We start from the raw sequence: 20,599 nt of genomic DNA, 5'->3' as shown, positions 1-20,599 counted from the left end.
CCTAGATTTCAGAGGATGTATGAAAACACCTGAATTTCCAGGCAGAAGCCTGCTGAAGAGTTGAAGCCCTCATGGAGAACCTCTAATAGAGCAATGCAGAGGGGAAATGTGGGGTTGGAGCCCCCATGCAGAGTGCCTACTGGGGCACTACCTAGAGGGGCTGTAAGAAGAAGGCTACCGTCCTCCAAATTCCAGAAAGGTACATCCACCAACAGCTTGCGCCATGAACCTGAAAAGCTGCAGGCACTCAATTCCAGCCTGTGAAGGCAGCTGCAGGGGCTGTATCCTGCAGGGCCGTAGGGTTGGAACTTCCCAAGGTTGTGGGGCCTACCCATTGTATCATAATGCCCTGTATGTGAAACATGGAGTCAAAGGAGATTATTTCAGAGTTTTATGATTTAATAACTGCCCTGCTGGGTTTTGGACTTTCATGCAGCATTTGGCCCCTTTGTTTTGGCTGATTTCTCTTATTTGGAATGGGAACATCTAGCCAATGCCTGTACCTCCATTGCATCTTAGAAGTAACTAACTTGCTTTTGATTTTAAAGGCTCATAGGCAAAAGGGACTTGCCTTGTCTCAGATGACACTTTGGACTTGGACTTTGAATTAATGCTGGAATGAGTTAAGACTTTGGAGGATTATTGAGAAGGCATAACTGGTTTTGAAAATGTGAAAAGAGAATGAGATTTGGGAGTGACCAGGGGCAGAATAATATGATTTGTCTCTGTGTCCCCACCCTGATCTCATCTCAAATTGTAATCCCCATGTGTCAAGGTAGGGACCTAGTGGGAGGTGATTGAATCACGGGGGCAGTTTTCCCCACGCTCTTCTCATTATAGTGATGGAGGTCTCAGAAGAGCTGATGACTTTAAAATTGTTTGGCAGTTCTTACTTCATTCACTCTTCTCTTCTCTCCTCCTGGCATGTAAGATGTGGCTTGCTTGCCATTCTCTTTCTATCATGATTGTAAGTTTTCTGAGGCCTCTCCAGCCATGCAGAACTGTGCATCAGTTAAACCACTTTTCTTTATGAATTACTTAATCTCAGGCATTTCTTTATAGCCATGTGAAAACAGCCTAATACATCCACTCCTTTGTTGATGGACATTTAGGTTCCTTTCAAATCTTGGCTATTGTGAATAGTGCAGCAACAAACATAACAGTGCAGATATCTCTTCAATATACTGTTTTTCTTTCTTCTGTGTCTCTACCTAGCAGTGGCATTGCTTGATCACATAGTATCTCAATTTAGTTTTTCAATAAACTTACAAATTGTTCTCTATCGTTGTACTAATTTAAATTCCCACCAACAGTGTACAAGGGTTCTCTTTCCTCCACATCCTAGCCAGCATTTGTTATTGCCTGTCTTTTGGAATATAAGCCATCTTAACAACAATGTAATAATATCTCACTGTAGTTTTGAGTTGCATTTCTCTGACGATCAGTGATAATGAGGTGCTTTTCATATGCCTGTTTGCCATTTGTATGTCTTCTTTTGAGGAATGTGTGTTCTAATTTTTTGCCCATCATTTTATTAGATTACAAGATTTTTTTTCTGTGGAGTTGTCTGAGTTCATTATATATTCTGTTATTAATCCTTTGTTCAATGGATAGTTTCCAACCATTTTCTGTCATTCTATTGGCTGGCTCTTCACTTTGTTGGTTATTTTCTTTGCTATGCAGAGGGGTTTTTTAACTTGACGTGATTCCATTTGTCAATGTTTGCTTTGGTTGCTTGTGCAAATCTTTGCCCAAATCAATGGCCTGAAAAGTTTTCCCAATGTTTTCTTTTAGTAGTTACATAGTTTGATGTCTTTGGTTTTGGCTGTTAATCCATTTTGATTTGATTTTTGTATATAGCAAGAAATAGGGATCTAGTTTCATTCTTCAGCACATAGATATCCAGTTTTCCCAGCACCATTTATTGTAGTGACTGTCTTTTCCCCAGAGTATGGTTTTGGCACCTTTGTCAAAAATGGGTTGCCTGTAAGTGTATGAATTTGCTTCCAGGTTCTCTATTTTTTTCAATTTGTTTATGTGCCTGGTTTTATACCAGTACCATACTGTTTTGATTACCATAGTGCTGTAGTATAATTTGCGGCCAGGTAATATGATTCCCCCAGTTTTGTTATTTTTGCTTAAAATAGCTTTGGATATTCTGGGCCTTTTGTGCTTTCTTATAAATTTTAAGATTTTTTTTTTTCTATTTCTATGAGGAATGGCATTGGTATTTTGATTGGAATTGCATTGAATCTGTATATTGCTTTAGGTAGTATAGACATTTTACCAATATTGATTTTTCCAATCCATGAATATAAAATATATTTTCATTTTTTTGTGTTCTTTTTAATGTCCTTCACCAGTGTTTTTTTGTTTTTTGTTTGTTTGCTTTTTCTATAGAAGTCTTTCACTTCTTCAGTTAATTCCTAGGTACTTAATTTTATGTGTGGCTGTTGTAAATGTGATTACTTTTTAATGTCTTTTTCACATTGTTCACTTTTGGTGTATAGAATTGCTACCAATTTTGGTATGTTGATTTTGTATCCTGCAACTCTACTTAATTTTTTTTTATCAGTTCTTTTAGTTTTCTTGTGGATTCTTTAGGTTTTTCTAATATAAGATCATATTATCTGCAAACAAGGAAAATTTTATTTCTTTCTTTCCAAATTTCCAAATGATTTAGTTTCAGTTTTTTTTTTTTTTTTTTTTAATGATATTTGGCATTAGTGTCCCAGTTTCTAGGAAGAGTTACTCAATTATTTGTGTAAAGGTCTATATAGAGCTTTAATTGTATACTCCTTAATATTTTTGAATGCCCTACTGCTTTCATTTTAAGAGTCATCTGATGTACTTCTTTCAAGGTTCTCTTTCTTAAATAAATTATTTTGGGTCTGCACATTTCTCACTAATCTGTATATGAATAAAATAATTTCATCTTTATTTTCTCATCTCTATGAACATTTAATTCTTATTATTATCTGATACTGGCCTAGACAATAGTTTTCCAAAATTCTTGAATGAAGAAAAAATTACCTGACTTATTTATAAAAATATAACTTTTCTGTAGCATCCTCTGAGCTCTTAAATTCAGTGGATATGGGATATGACTTGGGCATTTGCATTTTTCTTAAGTATTACATGCAGATATGTACCATGAGAGAACTATTGGGAGAAGATAGCTACCAGCCACCTAACATTAAGGCTTTTATCATAAGAAAACTTTCCCTCTAATTCTCTTTCTCTCTGATTATCCTATATTTTTAGAGTAAAAAACCAATCGAGATATGGTTTTCATTCGTCAGAATATAGTAAAGATGTTTTATTTATTTTGTAAGGGCTTTACACTACTTTTTAGTTAACATGATTATCATGACTAAGAGCAAACACCTTTAGTGGATTCTTCAACTTCTATTCATAGTAAACCCATTTATCTTCCTTTCCACATAAATAATTTAGTTATTAACAAGTACCTAAATTATTTCTCTCTGGAAAAATAAAAATTTCATATTCTTTCCCTATAATTCCTATTAAATATTTAATTTTCAGATATCTCAGTCTCTTTCTCTCTCTCTCTCTCTACTCTCTCTCTCCCACTACTCTCTCTCTCCATATTTAAATTGTGTGTGTGTGTGTGTGTGTGTGTGTGTGACAGCCTGTCTGTGTGTGAGGAAAATTTGAATTAAGTAGGTAACCCTTATTTCTCCCCACTGTAAGTTGGTGACCAATTTGAGAAATTAGACACTATGTTCATACAGAATTGGCTAAAATTTTTCAGCTTTCAGACTCTGTCAACTCCCATTAAGATATAGAAAGATGGAAATAACAATAATCTTTACCTAATAACAAAAATATTCTGATTAATAGGCAAAATTAGAATTTTTCTTGAGCCCATTAGACAACTGAGATCAGAGGACAATCAACTAACCTGAAATCCAAGAATGATACGTACCTCTAAGGAAAAATAAGAGCTCCTGTTTACCTGGGGTAGATGCCAAGTGCCAGTGAAAATAATTCAGTTAAAATGTTTAACAAATTGATACAGGCAGAGTTTGGGGTGGCATGAGACTTTACAACTCTTCAGAAATACAGATGCAGTGCAATTACCAACAAGTGGCTCTTCTCCATTCATCTCATTATTCATCCATAATAGTAAAGATTACAGACATGATGAAATTTCATGAGATTTCATAGAAAGGCATCCCCTACAGACCCTGTGGTACAGGATAAGGAAGATAGACCATAGTCAACGAAAGGAAAGGAAAATACTCTACTTTGATCTATTTTCTCTGTTGAACAAAAGCCTTAATCCACTGCAAGAAGTTCCTACCTTCTTAAAGAAGGTGTCTTAGGGAACAGATACCACTGGAGAAATGAAACAAAAAGGAAACAAAACAAAACAAAGACAAGCCTTTGTCTTTGGAATACATCAGGGATAGGTACAGAATGGGGAAAGTATAGAATCATAAAATAAGCCCCCTCCTGAAACCCAGGAATGCACTTGCTTAAAACAAAGGCTCAGAGTAACAGAGAACGTCCACATCCACTGCCAAAAGGTAACAAGTATCTAGGAAAAAAAGTGACAGCATTCTGCTATTGGGGGAAAGTGTGGAGAGCATGAAGTAAGACCTTCTTTGAGATATAGCTACAAAGAGAAAACTTAAAGCTGAGTATTGTGCAGACATTGAGCAAGACTCTTTAGAAAATCTATTCCCAACACAAACAAAAGTTAGCACTGATGGCATTTGAAACCTATGGTGCATACATTAGCAACAGTAAAATCCAAACTCAATTCCCGACAAGACCAACTCAAGCCCCCACAGTAAAGGACTATTCAAAGATAAAGCATGCTAGCTTCCAGGCATAAATATAAATTACCTTCATCTGTTTTTTACTGTCCTTTGCAATATGTTTAACTTTTCACAGAAACACATGAGGCAAACAAAGTGTTAAGAAAACAAGATCTGTGAAGAGAAATACCAATAAATAGGAGCAGATCTCGATAAAGTGCAGATGTTAGAAGTATCAAGAGATTTAAAATAACTATTTATTAAAGGCTCCAATGAAAAATGTGGAAAATATGCATGATGAGATAGATAATTTCAGCACAGAGATAAAAACAATTAGAAAAAAACTTAATATCTATAATAAGGAGACACTTTTTAATACATTTCTTGCACTTATTGTTTAGCTTTGAAATATACATATTTCTGTACATTTTTTATATTTTTCTGGACTAGTTGGAAACAACATAAACACATTTTATATGTACTCTAAGCAAAAATTTGCAGCAAAGGAATTTATATCACTTTCAGAATCAAAGGAAGACTTTCAAAGATCTAATCAGTTTGAATCTAGAGCTTGGCAAACCTAAATCTTACATTTGTTTCTGTTTGGCTTTCATGCATATTTTCCTGTGAATTTACATTTTGGTGAATGCTGTGATGTAACGCCAGCATTTTCTCCTTCTGGAATACAGAAAGTGTTCTATCAGCTGGTGAGAGTCTAACTAACGAATAGTCGTCAGCCATCTTTGAGAATTGCCTGAACTGGCAAGAATCACTCACCCAATATGCATTCTTTCTGGAAAAGGCTTCATTTAATAACTGGATGACGAGGGTTAGAGAGCCCTGCCCGGTTTATCTCACCTTTGGACAATGCTGTAAGACTGTTGGTTCAGTTACCACTGTGAGTTTGACTGAGGTCCTCATTGAGATGGCATCATAGCCCAGTCTTTACTTCTGCTCAATCCTACATGTTATCCCTACTATACTTTTCATGTTAGACTAAAAATGTGCCCCCTAACCAATATATATTCACTTCCTAATTACTTAAACCTATAAATATTATCTTATATAGCAAATCATGTATTAATCTATTACCTTACATGACAAAATAAATAATTAAGGTAAATATCTTGAAAATAATAATTTATCCTGGAATATTGTGGTGGGTCTAAATGCACTCATGTGTATTCTTACTAAGGGTGAGGTAGAGTTAATTTTGACACAGACAACCACAGAGAAAAGGTGATGTGCAGATAGGACAGAGAGATGCAGCCACAAGTCAAGGAATTTCAACAATGACCATAAGCAAGAGGCAATAAACGAATTTTATTCTAGACCTGCATCTAGAGGCAGCCTAGCCCCACTTGCACCTTAATTTTAGATCTGTGGTCTTCAAAACTATGAGAATAAATTTCTGTTGCTTTAAGCACCCAGTTCTTGGTCATTTGTTATAATAGAAAATGAGGGAAGGGAAGGAAGGATGGAAGGAAGGAAGGAAGGAAGGAAGGAAGGAAGGAAGGAAGGAAGGAGGGAGGGAAGGAGGGAAGCAGGGAAGGAAGGGAAGGAGGGAGGGAGGGAGGGAAGGAGGGAAAAAGGCCTAGTATACATCATTATGTAAACTCCTGTTTATAATCATCTTCTAGCAAATCTAACCTGGAACAAACATATTCATCACAAATTCTGGGGCTACGACTCACATCTTCACAATCAGAGATGAAAGAATCTTTCTTTCCCACTCGACTAATTTCTAGGAAAGGGTTTTTTGTTTTTGTTTGTTTTCTGTTTTCTCCTCTTCTAGAAAATTAGTCCCAGTCCTGGACCACTTGATATAGTGATAGGAATAAGGTAGATTGTGTAATGTGCTCATTGCTTACACCAATGGAACAGGCCCCTTATCAGTAGATTTCCTGAAACCATATTGTTGACCAGAATACAAATTATCTATGTATTCACTTGAGAAAGGGAGATAAACAAATGCTGAGAAGGCAAAAACAAAAAAATGTTCTTTGGCATATGCATATTTTTTCCCACAACAAATTCCTACATCAGATTATAAGCCTTAAATTCATGGACATGTTTTAATGGTAATGTTTTAATATGATGGCTTTTACTTAAACCTAGAAAAATCTCAATATAATTTTGCATGATTTTATTAATATATAGTTAAAACAACATAAGCAGAGGATGATGGTTACTCTTTATGACTCCCCTGTGTTCCCCCAAAATTTATATGTTGATATCCTAACACCCAGTACCTCAGATTGTGACTATATTTGGAGATGAACCTTTAAAGAAGTAGTTGAATTAAAATGAAGTCTTTAAAGGTGGGCTTTAATCCAATATGACTGCTGTCCTTATAAGAGGAGATTAGGATACACATACATCAGAATAAGATCATGTGAAGACAAAAGAATACAGCTATTTGCAAGCCAAGAAGAGAGGCTTTGGAATGAAACTAATCCCGATGAAACTGTGATCTTAGACTTAAAACATTCAGAAATGTGAGCAAATATGTTTCTGTTGTTTAACCCACCCAGGCTGTTAAATTTGTTATGTCAGTCCTAGAAAACTAATTCATTACTGGAAGATATTTGTAATGTATCAAATTTAAATGTAAACAATATTTTGCAAATAAGTAAAAGTAATTATTGGGCAATATCCAGTGTGCTTTCATGTATGAAATCTCAAAGTAATATCACTAAGATATATATAATTATTTATATATATATTTATAAATGCTTCCCTAGTTTCGCTAAGGTAAAGAAAATGATTATAACAAGAAAATATGAGATAAATCAATCATATTCATTCAAATTTACATGAATTAATGATCAATTTAAATGTGTGAATATAGCCATTTTATAAACCACTCAGCTAGAAAACTCCTACTCATCTTCTGTACAATCAAATATTACATTAGTGTTGAATTATAACAGTTAATCAAAATCATTAGCATTTATCCTTATATTTCTGTCATAATGTAAATAGGTAAAAGAAACTAATGTTTTTCTAAAATTTTGTTATTTCATGCATTAAGGAATAATATTTAATGGTGACTATTTTAGTTAAGTATACTGACTAATACATTTGAATTATATATCATACAATATTCTAGAAAAGAAATGCATTATAATATTCTAGGAAAAACTGTACTAAATACATTACATTGCAATAATATTATAGTCAATGATTGGCTATTAACAAAACCAAACCGAAAGTATGTGGAAGTATCTCACTGTCTGTTGGCTAACAGTATGAGAATAATTGTTTGACGTTGAAAAGATGTGATCTATTATACATGAGAAGCAATTTTTTGGGGGAAATTATTGTTTCTTTTTACATGTTAAGTAGACCACATACCATATTCTTTAGTATGCCAATTGCATTTTTTAGTCCAGAATTTGTGCTTTACTCTTTAAAATTATTTATATCTCTTTGTTAAATTCACCTAATATAATTCTGAATTCCTTCCCTGTGTCATCTTGAATTTCATTGAGTTTCCTCCAGAAAGGTATTTTGAACTATCTCTCTCTCCAGGATTGAACACTGGTGCCTTATTTAGTTCTTTAATGAGGTCATGCTTTCCTGGATGGTCTTGATGCTCATTGATGTTCACTGGCATCTGGACACTGAAGAATTAGGTATTTATTGTAGTCTTCATAGTCCAGACTTGTTGTAATTATCCCGCTTGGGGAGGATTTCCAGGTATTCAAAGGTACTTGGGTATTGTAATCTAACCTTTTGGTCACTGCAGTCATATTTGCATTAGGGGCAACTGCAAGTCCAATCATGCTGTGGCTCTTGCAGACTTGTAGCTGTACCACCTTGGTGGTCTTGGGTAATATCTGGAAGAATTCTCTGAATGACCAGGCAGAGACTCTTGTTCTCTTCCCTTACATTCTCCCAAACAGAGGCTCTCTGCTGAGCTGCCTGGAGCTAGAGGCAGAATGACACAAGCACCCCTGTGACAACCACCACTGGGACTGTACTGGGTTAAACCTGAAGCCAGCACAGAATTGGGTCTGAAGGCCTACAGTAACCACTGCCTCGTTACCATCTATGTTTACTCAGAGACCTAGGGCTCTACAGTCAACAAGTGGCAAAGCCAGTAAGCTTGTGTCCTTCCCTTCAGGGCAGTGAACTCCCCCTGGTTGCAGGTGGGTCCAGAGTTGCCATCCAGAAACCAGAGCTTGGAGTTGGAAACTTTAGGAATCTACCTGGTGATCTTTTCTACTGCAGCTGAGCTGGCACCCAAGTCACATGACAAAGTCCTTTCCACTCTGTGCCCCCTTGTCCACAGGCAAAGGAGTCTCTTCTGGTAGCCACCACCACCCCAAGCCCATGATGAGTACTGCCTGACTACTGTCTATGTTCATTCAAGGCACCTAGGACTCTTCAGTCAGCTTGTGATGAATGCTTCCTGGCCTGGGACTTTCTCTTCAGGGCAGTGGATTCCATTCTGGAACAGGCAAAGTCCAGAAAAGCCATCCAAGAGCCAAGTTATGTTAGTCCATTTTCATGCTGCTGATAAAGACATACCAGAGACTGAGGGAGAAAAGAGGTTTAATTGGACTTACAGTTTCACATGGCTGGAGAAGACTCAGAAACATGGTGGGAAGTGAAAGGCACTTATTACATGGTGGAAGCAAGAGAAAAATGAGAGATAAGCCAAAGCAAAAACCCCTGATAAACCCATCATATCTTGTCAGACTTATTCACTATCACAAGAATAGCATGGGAAAGACTGGCCCCCATAATTCAATTACCTCCCCCTGGTACCTCCACACAAGTGGGAATTCTGGGAGATAAAATTCAAGTTAAGATTTTGGTGGGGACAGAGCCAAACCATATCATTCCACCCCTGGCTTCTCCAAATCTCATGTCCTCACATTTCAAAAGCAATCATGCTTTCCCAACAGTTCCCCAAAGTCTTAACTCATTTTGGCACTAACCAAAAAGTCCACAGTCCAAAGTCTCATTTGAGACAAGGCAAGTCCCTTTTGCCTATAATCGTCTAAAACCAAAAGCAAGCTAGTTACTTCTTAGATACAATGCGGGTGCAGTGCAGGCATTGGGTAAATACAGCCATTTCAAATAGGAGAAATTGGCCAAAACGAAGGGGTTACCGGGCCCATGCAAGTCTGAAATCAAGCGGGGCAGTCAAATTTTAAAACTTCAAAATGATATCCTTTGACTCCAGGTCTCACATCCATGTCACGCTCATGCAAGAGGTGGGTTTGCATGGTCTTGGGCAGCTCTGTCCCTGTGGCTTTGCAGAGTACAGCCTCTCTCCTGGCTGCTTTCATGGGCTGGTGTTGAGTGTCTGTGGATTTTCCAGGCACATGGTGCAAGTTATCTGTGGATCTACCATTCTGGGGTCTGGAGGATGATGGCTCTCTTCTCACAGCTCCATTACGCAGTGCCCCAGTAGGGACACTGTGAGTGGGCTCTCACCCCACATTTACTGTCTGCACTGCCCTAGCAGAGGTTCTCCATGAGGGTCCCACCCCTGCAGCAAACTTTTGCCTGGGCATCCAGGCATTTCCATATATCTTCTGAAATCTAGGCAGAGGTTCCCAACCCTCATGTCTTGACTTCTGCGTACCCGCAGGCTCAACACCATGTGGAAGCTTCCAAGGTTTGGGGCTTGCACCCTCTGAAACCATGGATGAAACACCTTGGCCCCTTTAAGCCATGGCTGGAGCAGCTGGGACAGAGGGCACCAAGTCCCTAGGCTGTAACAGCATAAGGACCCTGGGCCCAGCCCATGAAACCACTTTTTCCTTCTGGGCCTCCGGGCCAGTAATGGAGGGGCTGCCATGAAGGTCTCTGACATGGCCTGGAGACATTTTCCCCATGGTCTTGGGGATTAACATTATGCTCTTTGCTTTTATGCAAACTTTGGCAGCCAGCCTGAATTTCTCCTCAAAAAAAAAAAAAAAAAATGGATTTTTCTTTTCTACTGTGTCAGGCTATAAATTATCTGAACTTTTATGCTCTGTTTCCCTCTTAAAATGGAATGATTTTTATAGCACCCAAGTCACCTTTTGAAAGCTTTGCTGCTTAGAAATTTCTTCTGCCATACACCCTAAATCAACTCTCTCAAGTTCAAGGTTCCACAAATCTCTAGGGCAGGAGCAAAATGCTCCCAGTCTCTTTGCTAAAACATAACAAGAGTCATCTTTGCTCCATTTCCCAAGTTCCTCATCTCCATCTGAGACCACCTCAGCCTGGAACTTATTGTTCATATGGCTGTCAGCATTTTTGTCAAAGCCATTCAAAAAGTCTCTAGGAGGTTCCAAACATGCCAACATTTTCCTATCTTCTGAGCCCTCCAAACTGTTCCAACCTCTGCTTGTTACCCAGTTTCAAAGTTGCTTCCACATTTTTCAGTATTTTTTCAGCAATGCCCGACTCTAGTGGTACCAATTTACTCTACTAGTCCATTTTCATGCTGCTTATAAAGACATACCAGAGACTGCAAAGAAAAAGAGATTTAATTGGACTTACAGTTCTGCATGGCTAGGGAAGCCTCAGAATCATGGCAGGAGGTGAAAGGCACTTCTTACATGGTGGCAGCAAGAAAAAGATGAAAGAGAAGTCAAAGAGGAAACCCCTGATAAACCCATCAGATCTCCTGAGACTTGTTCACTATCATGAGAATAGCATGGGAAAGACTGGCCCTCGTGATTCAATTACCTCCCCCTTGGGTCCCTCCCATAGCACATGGAAATTCTAGGAGATACAATTCAAGTTGAGATTTGGGTGGGGGCACAGCCAAACTATATCACAAGGCCTAGAATTCGGGACCCTAAGAGCTCACTTGGTGCTCTACCAACTGTAGCTGAGCTGGTATCTGAACTAATGCTGGGTTCTTATAAAGGTTATTTTTTGTGTAGAAGGCTGTTCAATTTGGCATTCCTGTGAGCAGGATGATTGGTGGAGGCTTCGCTTCAGCTATCTTGCTCTGATTCCTGGATCTAGACCATATACCATAAAGCATGTAGCTCAAGGGGAAAAATGTTAGAAATTAGGATGATAGCGGAACATAGTTACTGCTGGCTTGATTTAACAAGATATTGAACAAAATAAATGACTTCAGAAATAATTGATAAATACTAGTTTCTGGTCAAGGGAGATTATTGCTCTCACAAATAAAAGGAAGATAAAAAGACTTTTAAATCTTATGTATTTGTGTGTGTGTCTTTAACCATTGCTAGGATGAAGTATTTTCTTTTTCTTTAATGATATTTTTAAGTGTTTCATAATTTCAGACATATAGAAAATGTTTGAGAATTATATAAAGAATTTATATAATCTTCATCTAGATTCCTAAAATGCTAATAGTTAAAATTTAATTTATTGTTCTACATATACATACATATATGTATGTATATCTATATGTATATGGGTATGTATTACTATATATAGCTATGTTTATTTCTACTTATACATTAAGATAGGGTATTAGTCTGTTTTCACATTGCTATGAAGAAACACCCAAAACTGGGTGATTTATAAAGGAAAGAGGTTCAATTGACTCGCAGTTCTACAGGGCTAGGGAGGCCTCAGGAAATTTACAATCACAGTGGAAGGGGAAGCAAACACATCCTTCTTCCCATGACAGCAGGAAGGAAAAGAATGAGAGCCCAGCAAGGAGGATAACCCCTTACAAAACCATCAAATTTTGTGAGAACTAACTCACTATCACGAGAACAAGATGGGGGAACTTGCCCCCATGATTCAATTATCTTCACCTGGCCGCTCCCACAACACATGGGGATTATGGAAACTAAAATTCAATATGAGATTTGGGTGGGGACACAGCCAAATCACATCGGATTCATAAATTTAGATATATAAATTACATAAAATTATATTGATTATGTATTATTTTCTAAACCATTTGAGAATAAGTTATAGCCCATACACCTCATCTCTAAGTATTTCAGATTGTTCTGTTTTTAAAAGCTCTTAACTGCAGTGTAATGATTAAAGTCAGGAAATTAGTAATGACTAAAAATACTGTAATCAGCATACTTTCTCTAAATATTTTAAATAGTCCCAATAATGTTTATTGAGCAATAAGGAAATCACAGATCATGCCTTGCACTTAGTTGTCATTTTATTACTCTTTAATCTCTCTGAGTACCTCAGCCTTTCCTTTTGTTCTCTAATATTGATATTTTTATAGAGTACTGGTCAATTATTTTGTAAAATATTGCTCAAATCAGATCTTCTAATGTTACCTAGGATCAGATGCTGGTTTATGTACTTTTGACAAGAATAATATGCAAGTGACATTATATTCTTCTAAAAGTGCATTATGTCAGGAGACATATGGAATTAATATGTTCTAGCATGGGTGAGGTTTATTTTGCACACATGGTTAAGGTAGGACCTGAGAAGTTTCTCTAATGCAGAGTTAGTATTTCTTTTTATTTCATTTTTATGTTTGAATAAGATACTTAATAATATAAAAACATACACTTAGTATTCAAATTTTCTGATAATTATTTTCTAAATGAATTTTCGTAATAATGTTTCTAAACATGATTTCTTAATCACTACTTTTTAATTTTTAAATTTTTAATTATTATGAATACATACTAGTTGCATGTATTCTTGGAGGACATGTGTTATTTTGATATAAACATACAATGAAAGATGAATATTGCATGTTCTCACTAATATGTTTGAGCAAAAAAAAATATTGAACTCATGGAAATAGAGAGTAGAATAATGGTTACCAGAGGCTAGGAAGTGTGGTTAATCTTTTTTGTTTTTTGAAATGTTTTATTTGTTGCCTTCCTTCTCTAAAAAGAGCTTTGTTTTCTTCTTATTATTTTTATATCAGTGTGAACTCAGATTTCTTATTTATTTAGTAACTGCTGCATGTTGAAGGCAAAACTCTTTGAGCTAGTTTTTGTGTCTTTTGGTTCTTCCCTCTTATTCCACAGCACTTTCTCACATTCAAGAGGACAAGATATTTTGGATTTATCTTGAACTTCTGTTTCCCTAGCCGTGGAATCAGACCTTTTCCCAGAAAGTTCTCATTCCTTTTAGCAAATAATTATATGTATCAACCAGGACTTGGGATAAGTTGAGTTCACAGACGCTGGAAGTTCATTGTTCTAGGCTAAATATGTGTATATTTGCATGCATACATATATATGCACCTCGATACATCAGTATCTATAGATCTATCTATATTTAGGCTTTATTGTATATTTATGCCTTACACATCTATATCCAAAAAATGTATCAGTATTGGTTTCTATATAAACACATGAGTTCACATTGACACTTTCCATTCCAATTCAACAACAAAGCCTCATTCTTCCTTTGTTCTATATTTACAACTGTTATCTTCATATTGAGAAACCAAGACCCAGCTGTCCATTAAGCATTGACCAAACTGTTCAGTCCTTTAATGAAAAAAGTAATTTTAGATCTTCTAACTATGCCTCCATGAAAAATAAACCTATTAACTATAAAGTTCAATATTTTTAGAGTTTATTTTTCTTGGCCTGAGAATAAATTATCCAAATACTGATAAAAAATTACTTGGGTTAGTTCTCTTTCATGGACATCATAGTGGTTATGTTACTTATTTTAAATATTATTTGATTCCTTTCTGCTTATATTCTATTTTGCCATTTTCGACTATTTTCTTTAATTGATTTGTGTGAAAGACTAACAGGTTCTAAAGTCAAGAGTAGAACAGAAAAGTATTTTTCTAAATAATTATTAAGTAGAAATAAAAATTTTATTGCTCTTGAAAAATATTAATAGGAAAATTAATTTGAATGGGTATATTAATAAGGCAAATAAATAATTTCCTGTTAAACATATTACCTATTACCTAATATAGCAGTGGTTCTGAAATATATATATGTTAAAAACTAACCGTATTTTAAATATTCCAAACACTCGTTCCCCATCCCATGATAACTACCTGTAGGATTCCTTACTTTGATAGTTTTAACAATAGAAATAGTCTCTTATTTTGTCTATTCTAAAAATACTATGTTAATTTTTCCTTATACATTTGTAATAATTCAGTAATTTCTCATGTTAACCTATCAAGTTTTAAAATTATGAGTCTAAATGATTAAAGGCAAACACAATGGGGGATAATCAAATGAAATTCTACAGCAGGAAAAGTAAAAAAAGTATTGAAGGGAGACAAATCATAAAGAGAAATTTTATAGTCTGAATAATATGAAATTGGCTTCATGGATGAATGATCCAGGTGGTGCTATGCTTCAGAGAGCTTGATTATTTGCCTATTTTGGTTAGAGTAAATGAAGAAAGAATGTAGAAAATATACTTATTCCATTATTTAAAAAAATTTTTCTGAGTGATGAAGAACCTCTTCAAAATATCAAATTATTACACCTATAAAACTATCTCCTCTTGGCCGGGCACGGTGGCTCATGCTGTAATCCCAGCACTTTGGGAGGCCAAGGCGGGCAGATCACTTGAGGTCGGAAGTTCGAGACCAGCTGCCCAACATGGAGAAACCCCGTTTCTACTAAAAATACAAAATTAGCCAGATGTGGTAGCGCATACCTGTAATCTCAGCTACTCGGGAAGCCGAGGCAGGAGAAATCACACGAACCTGGGAGGCGGAGATTGTAGTCAGCCAAGATCACGCCATTGCACTCCAGACTGGGCAACAAGAGCAAAACTCCGTTTCAAAAAAAAAAAAAAAAATTCTCTCTTATATTTTTTGTCTAAGTACACATAGTTGAGTTGTATAATTTTTAAAGTAGAACTAAACATATAAAAAACACCACTGTGATGTCAATATTATATAAACTCTAATATTGTTTTATTAAGTACATATGCTATTGGAGGACAATGATCTAATGTTAACCAAGTATTAACCTAAGTTGAATAAAGAACATAAATGTACACACTTTTCACTTTCTTAAGTAAAACAGGGTAGACATAATTTTTGACAATCAAACAGATAGCCATTTATCAATTTTGTCTTTTCAATCCATGTAACCTATTTTAAATACTGAATAATATTTACTTTTAAAATTAAAATATGGAGTAATATTTAGAATACTATATAACAGAGTATTATATAGTACATATATAATGTGCTATTGTCTAGTATATGTAATATGCTATTATATAATATATATAATATAATTATTATATATTACATACAAGAGGGAAAGAGAAGTTGTTGCTAAGTAACACATTTGTCCAATAGCTAACAATTTCACTTTCTCAAGATAGAGAGAGAGAGAGACAGAGACAGAGACAGAGAAGATACAAGCAGCAGGTGAAAACAGATATCTGAACAAGATGATATAGGAAAGCATTTGGCCAAAATGTTAGGTTTGCTTTTTAATAGTAAAAATTGTTCCATCATAAAAATAACTGCATAATTTTTATGCCATATTTACGTAACATTAATTACCAATAAGATGCTATTGATTGTCATTCTTCTTTAAAAAACTGGAATAAAATAGTAGAATAAAACTGATAGCCATATCATTACACTCTCAATTTCTGAGACAAGGAATTTCTGTCTTTGAAAAGTATAGTAAACAATTAGAAGTATTTAACAATCATTTTATGTTATGCTCACAGATTCTTTTGTTCTTTCCATAAAGATTTGATAAACAATATAAACCAAAATTTTCAAATTTTTACTCACAGAAAATGAGAGACATCAAATAAGTAGCAGCTTTGTTAGCCTCATAACCATTGTCTCTTTTCCTAACAATACATAAAAGAAGGAATATACATAATCTCTAAGGAAACACATGAGAAGGAAATTGAGGCAACAAAACGTATAAAATTCTTTCCCATCAGAATATTCAAGTAAATAGAATTTCTACTGACTTTCATCTTATAGTACAAATATGATTAAGTATCTACAAACACAAATAATTGTATAAAGGCAGAAGATTATGACTTTTGGATGAAATCCAGAGGAAGAAAATCTAAAATTAACTCATAGGACCACACTGAATTATAATAATTATAGCACTCATTATCAAGAGTAAAACTTAAAAGAAATTGTCAAATTACTTTATGATTCATGAACACCATTTAATTAATCGGATTTTGCTTAAAATATAAGAAATCATATTGTGAAAGCAAACTCTTTCTCAAAGAAATATATATATAATATATAATATATATATTTATACTTATATATAACACATTTATATTTATATATATTTGTAATTATATATAACATATATAAATATAATGCTGGCAGAAAATTAGTTTAAAAATAGACAATTGATGTAAGCAGAAATTTAATACCTGAATTCTGAAATTAATTTATACATTTTCATTAATGTGATTTTCTACAAGTGTTTATTGACTACCCAGATGTAGCAGTCAACAAACAGATAAAAAATCTTTATTCCCTTGTTTCTGTACTTAAGTGAGACTGTGGTGGTAATAATAACAATTTTTTTAAAAATGTATACCATGTTAGATTACAAGAGGTATAAAAAAATAAGAAGGAAATAAGCAGAAGAGAGTCTTTAAGTAACTATTTGTAATTTTAACTTAAGCATTTAAGAAAGTCACATTAGTCAGATAGGTCAAATTGCAGTAAAATATCAACTCTAAAATTTTAGTTGATTTGACACATGAATATGTATATTTTTGGCTCATGAAAATCTTTGGAAATGTTTAGTAAACATTTAGAAATATTTAACAACCATTTCATACTGTTTTCTTATTTTATTGTTTTTCATAACTCTGGCCACTCTCTATGGCAACTTTCTCCTAAGGGATTACACAGTGAAATAGTTTGTATATTTTTCCCCAAGAAAATAATCTCAGGTAGAATTGTAATTCCCAGTATTGGAGGTGGGGCCTGGTGGGAGGTGACTGGATCATACAGGTGGATTTCTCATGAATGGTTTAGCACCATCCTTCTGGTGCTGTCTTCATGACAGTAGGTTCTCCTAAGGTCTGGTTATTTAAAAGTATGTGGCACTTCCCTCTCTTGTTCCTGTTCTGGCCCTCTGAGAGGCCAGTTTCCCCATTGCCACCTGCCATGAGCTAAAGCTCTCTGAGGCCTTCCTGAAAGCTGAGCAGATGCCAGCACCATGCTTCCTGTACAGCCTGCAGACCCGTGAGCCCATTATACATTTTTCTCTATAAATTGCCCAGTCTCTTTATTGCAATGCAGGAATGGTCTAATAGGGGCCAAAATCCTGGGGCCATAATAACAAAATATGGCCCTCATTCTTGCTGTGAGGTGGATGAGGGTGTGGGCATACTGGTTATGGGCTTTTCACTGTTTTTATCTAGACATAACACTCTTTTCTCTCACAGTCACAGTTCTATCTCATTGTAGTCAGATTGGGTACTGTGGTTTTTTATGTTTCCAAGAAAGTAAGCTTTAGATATTTTTGAGTACTAATGGTATTATCTCACAAGCTTTATTAGGAAGGTGACACTTACGTAAAGACCTGAGGTTAGTGAGGGATTAAACCATTTATATATTCATTCTGGATGAATAATCCAGATAGAGCAAAGAACAAATCCAGGTGTCCTGAGGAGGGTGCATGCTAAGCTGAATCAAATAAACATGAGGAAACTTATGCCTATAGATTGGGTTAGGCTGCACCTGAGATAAGAGAAGGTAAAAATTTACCCAAATTAGGAAACTGGTAGGTGTATCCTATTTCCAAGAGTAACTAAGAATGATCTCCTGCTTAATCACAGTTTCTGCTGATGCTGTGAGGCAGGAGCTAGGAGATCTTGGCAATCTGAATTCTATGGCCCAAAGTGAAAAAAAAAAAAAAAAAAAAGCACCAGAGCACCAGATGATTATGGAGGATCAGTTCTAACATGGTGTCCAGGCTAGCCAACCAAAGACCAGAGGGGTCTCTCCTGTTTATAAACTTCACTATCTTTGCTAAATGGGTGAATTATTGGTATCAATCTTAGTCATTAATAAAATTCAAGTCTTATTTGCTCTAAAGAACAGGGATTTAAGTGGGTTATATATTATAATTACACTAATTGATTTCAAACAATGGTGACAAACTCTACATCATGAAGTCTTCCATGAAAACTAAGTGGCTATGTGGTTATATTCCCACCCTGAAACAAATTCTCTTTGTGTTTATAAATGTCTCTATTAAGAATCATATATTACCACCCAATAACTCTAGTTTTATAGGCCTAATGAAATGTAATATTGTATCCTTTAATCATCATGGGCTTGTGTTCCTGAACTCTTTTCTTACAATAAACATGGCAACCAGTTATTTTCACTTTAGGCAATCTTCTCTGGGGACTTTCCATTTCCACCTGCCCTGACCACTGATAATCTAGAATTACTTTTCTGAATTATGAGTTCTTGGGTCAAAAGTTATACCTCTTATCAAGCTTTTAATTTATTTGCCTAAATTATTTTTAGAGAGATTGCGTCATATGACATTCCAATTTGAACTAATGTTTGGATGAAAAAAATCTTATCAATTTGATAAGTGAAAAATCATATGATTTTACAAACATACAGCTTTGGTAATAAATCAAATTATCAGAAAAGGTTAACTGAAAATTATTTTTGCTTCACATTATTTCTGTTATGATTTTCCATAAGCAATATAATACAATGTTTAATAATATATGATTGGGGTGCAGACAGCTTGGATTTGAAACATGGCTCCATAATTTACCCTTTGAGAGCTTGGGAAAATAACCCAACTCAATGCCTCAGCTTCTCAATATGGTGCTAGCACCAACTTCAAAAAACATTTTGGTGAATTATTTCAAATAATGTATATAACAATTTTTGTAGTCATTGTCCAAAGTATAAACTTAAAAAATAATATAACTTTATGCTTTTTAGCTAAAACAACTATGTAAATTTTTGAACTAAAGATAAGCAAATATAATTTGTACATAATTTTTGTTATGCATTTTCCATGAAATTAACTGAAAAAAATTCTTAAAGATTTTTAAAACACTCTTTTTTAATTTATTACACGTATTTTAAGGTATTTCACTTTGGACATATTTTTATGTAAAATCATTTATTGTTTACATGGGTTTTATAGCACAGCCAAATTTAAATGTGCTGTCTGATTTTGTGCCAGAGGACAATGAACTTTATGCTGCTTTTAGTACAGCTCTCAAATTGATTGCTAAAATGAAAGGAAGTGGTGAAAACTCACTGACATTGTTTGGCAAGTGAGTGCTATTTCTGTAGGTGAAATAACTCATTTTACTGAATAATGTTCCTCTTGCCAGAGGTCAATCAAGGACTCTTTAAAGCAGCAGCTACTACTTAGAGCACTATGACAAATTTCATATTTTGCTTTGGTAATGTGCTTATAATTAAGTTTATGGGCTTAATTTATTATTTGGAAGGTACTGAAATTAATATTTATGTAGAAAAAAAGGCATTATTTGCACAGATAATTTTAAATTTCTCTAGTAATTGTCATTGACAATAGAGTAAGTAAAGTAGAAATGCTACAAGCAGCCTAACTTTTCATTAAAACATTTTCACTGAAAAATAAGTTAAAATTTGGCTGGGCATGGTGGCTCACGCCTGTAATCCTAGCATTTTGGGAGGTGTAGGTGGGTGGTCCACTTGAGGTCAGGAGTTCGAGACCACCCTGGCCAATATGGTGAAACTCTGTCTCTACTAAAAAACAAAGAAATAGCTGGGCTTGGTGGCTAGCGCCTGTAATCTCAGCTACTCAGGAGGCTGAGACAGGAGAATCCCTTGAAACTGGGAGGTGGAGGTTGCAATGAGCAGAGATCACACCATTGCACTCCAGCCTGGGCAACAAGAGCAAAACTCC

General features: G+C 35.2%; 1 long non-coding RNA gene across 2 annotated transcripts in view; it reads right to left on the bottom strand.

Annotated features, from left to right (window-relative positions):
* LOC131381033 (uncharacterized) overlaps positions 1–20,599 on the bottom strand; it is a 163,039-nt gene that overhangs the window by 134,623 nt on the left and 7,817 nt on the right. Inside the window, exon 2 of one of the 2 annotated variants that reach the window (XR_009209446.1) lies at positions 15,360–15,477. This is a non-coding gene — a long non-coding RNA (uncharacterized LOC131381033). The remainder of the gene's footprint in view (positions 1–15,359; positions 15,478–20,599) is intronic. The other variant, XR_009209447.1, reaches the window with a different exon arrangement.

The sequence above is a fragment of the Hylobates moloch genome, unplaced genomic scaffold, assembly GCF_009828535.3.
Source record: "Hylobates moloch isolate HMO894 unplaced genomic scaffold, HMol_V3 SCAFFOLD_13, whole genome shotgun sequence".
NCBI classification, from domain to species: Eukaryota; Metazoa; Chordata; class Mammalia; order Primates; family Hylobatidae; genus Hylobates; species Hylobates moloch.
This window is presented reverse-complemented; position numbering and strand designations above follow the sequence as displayed.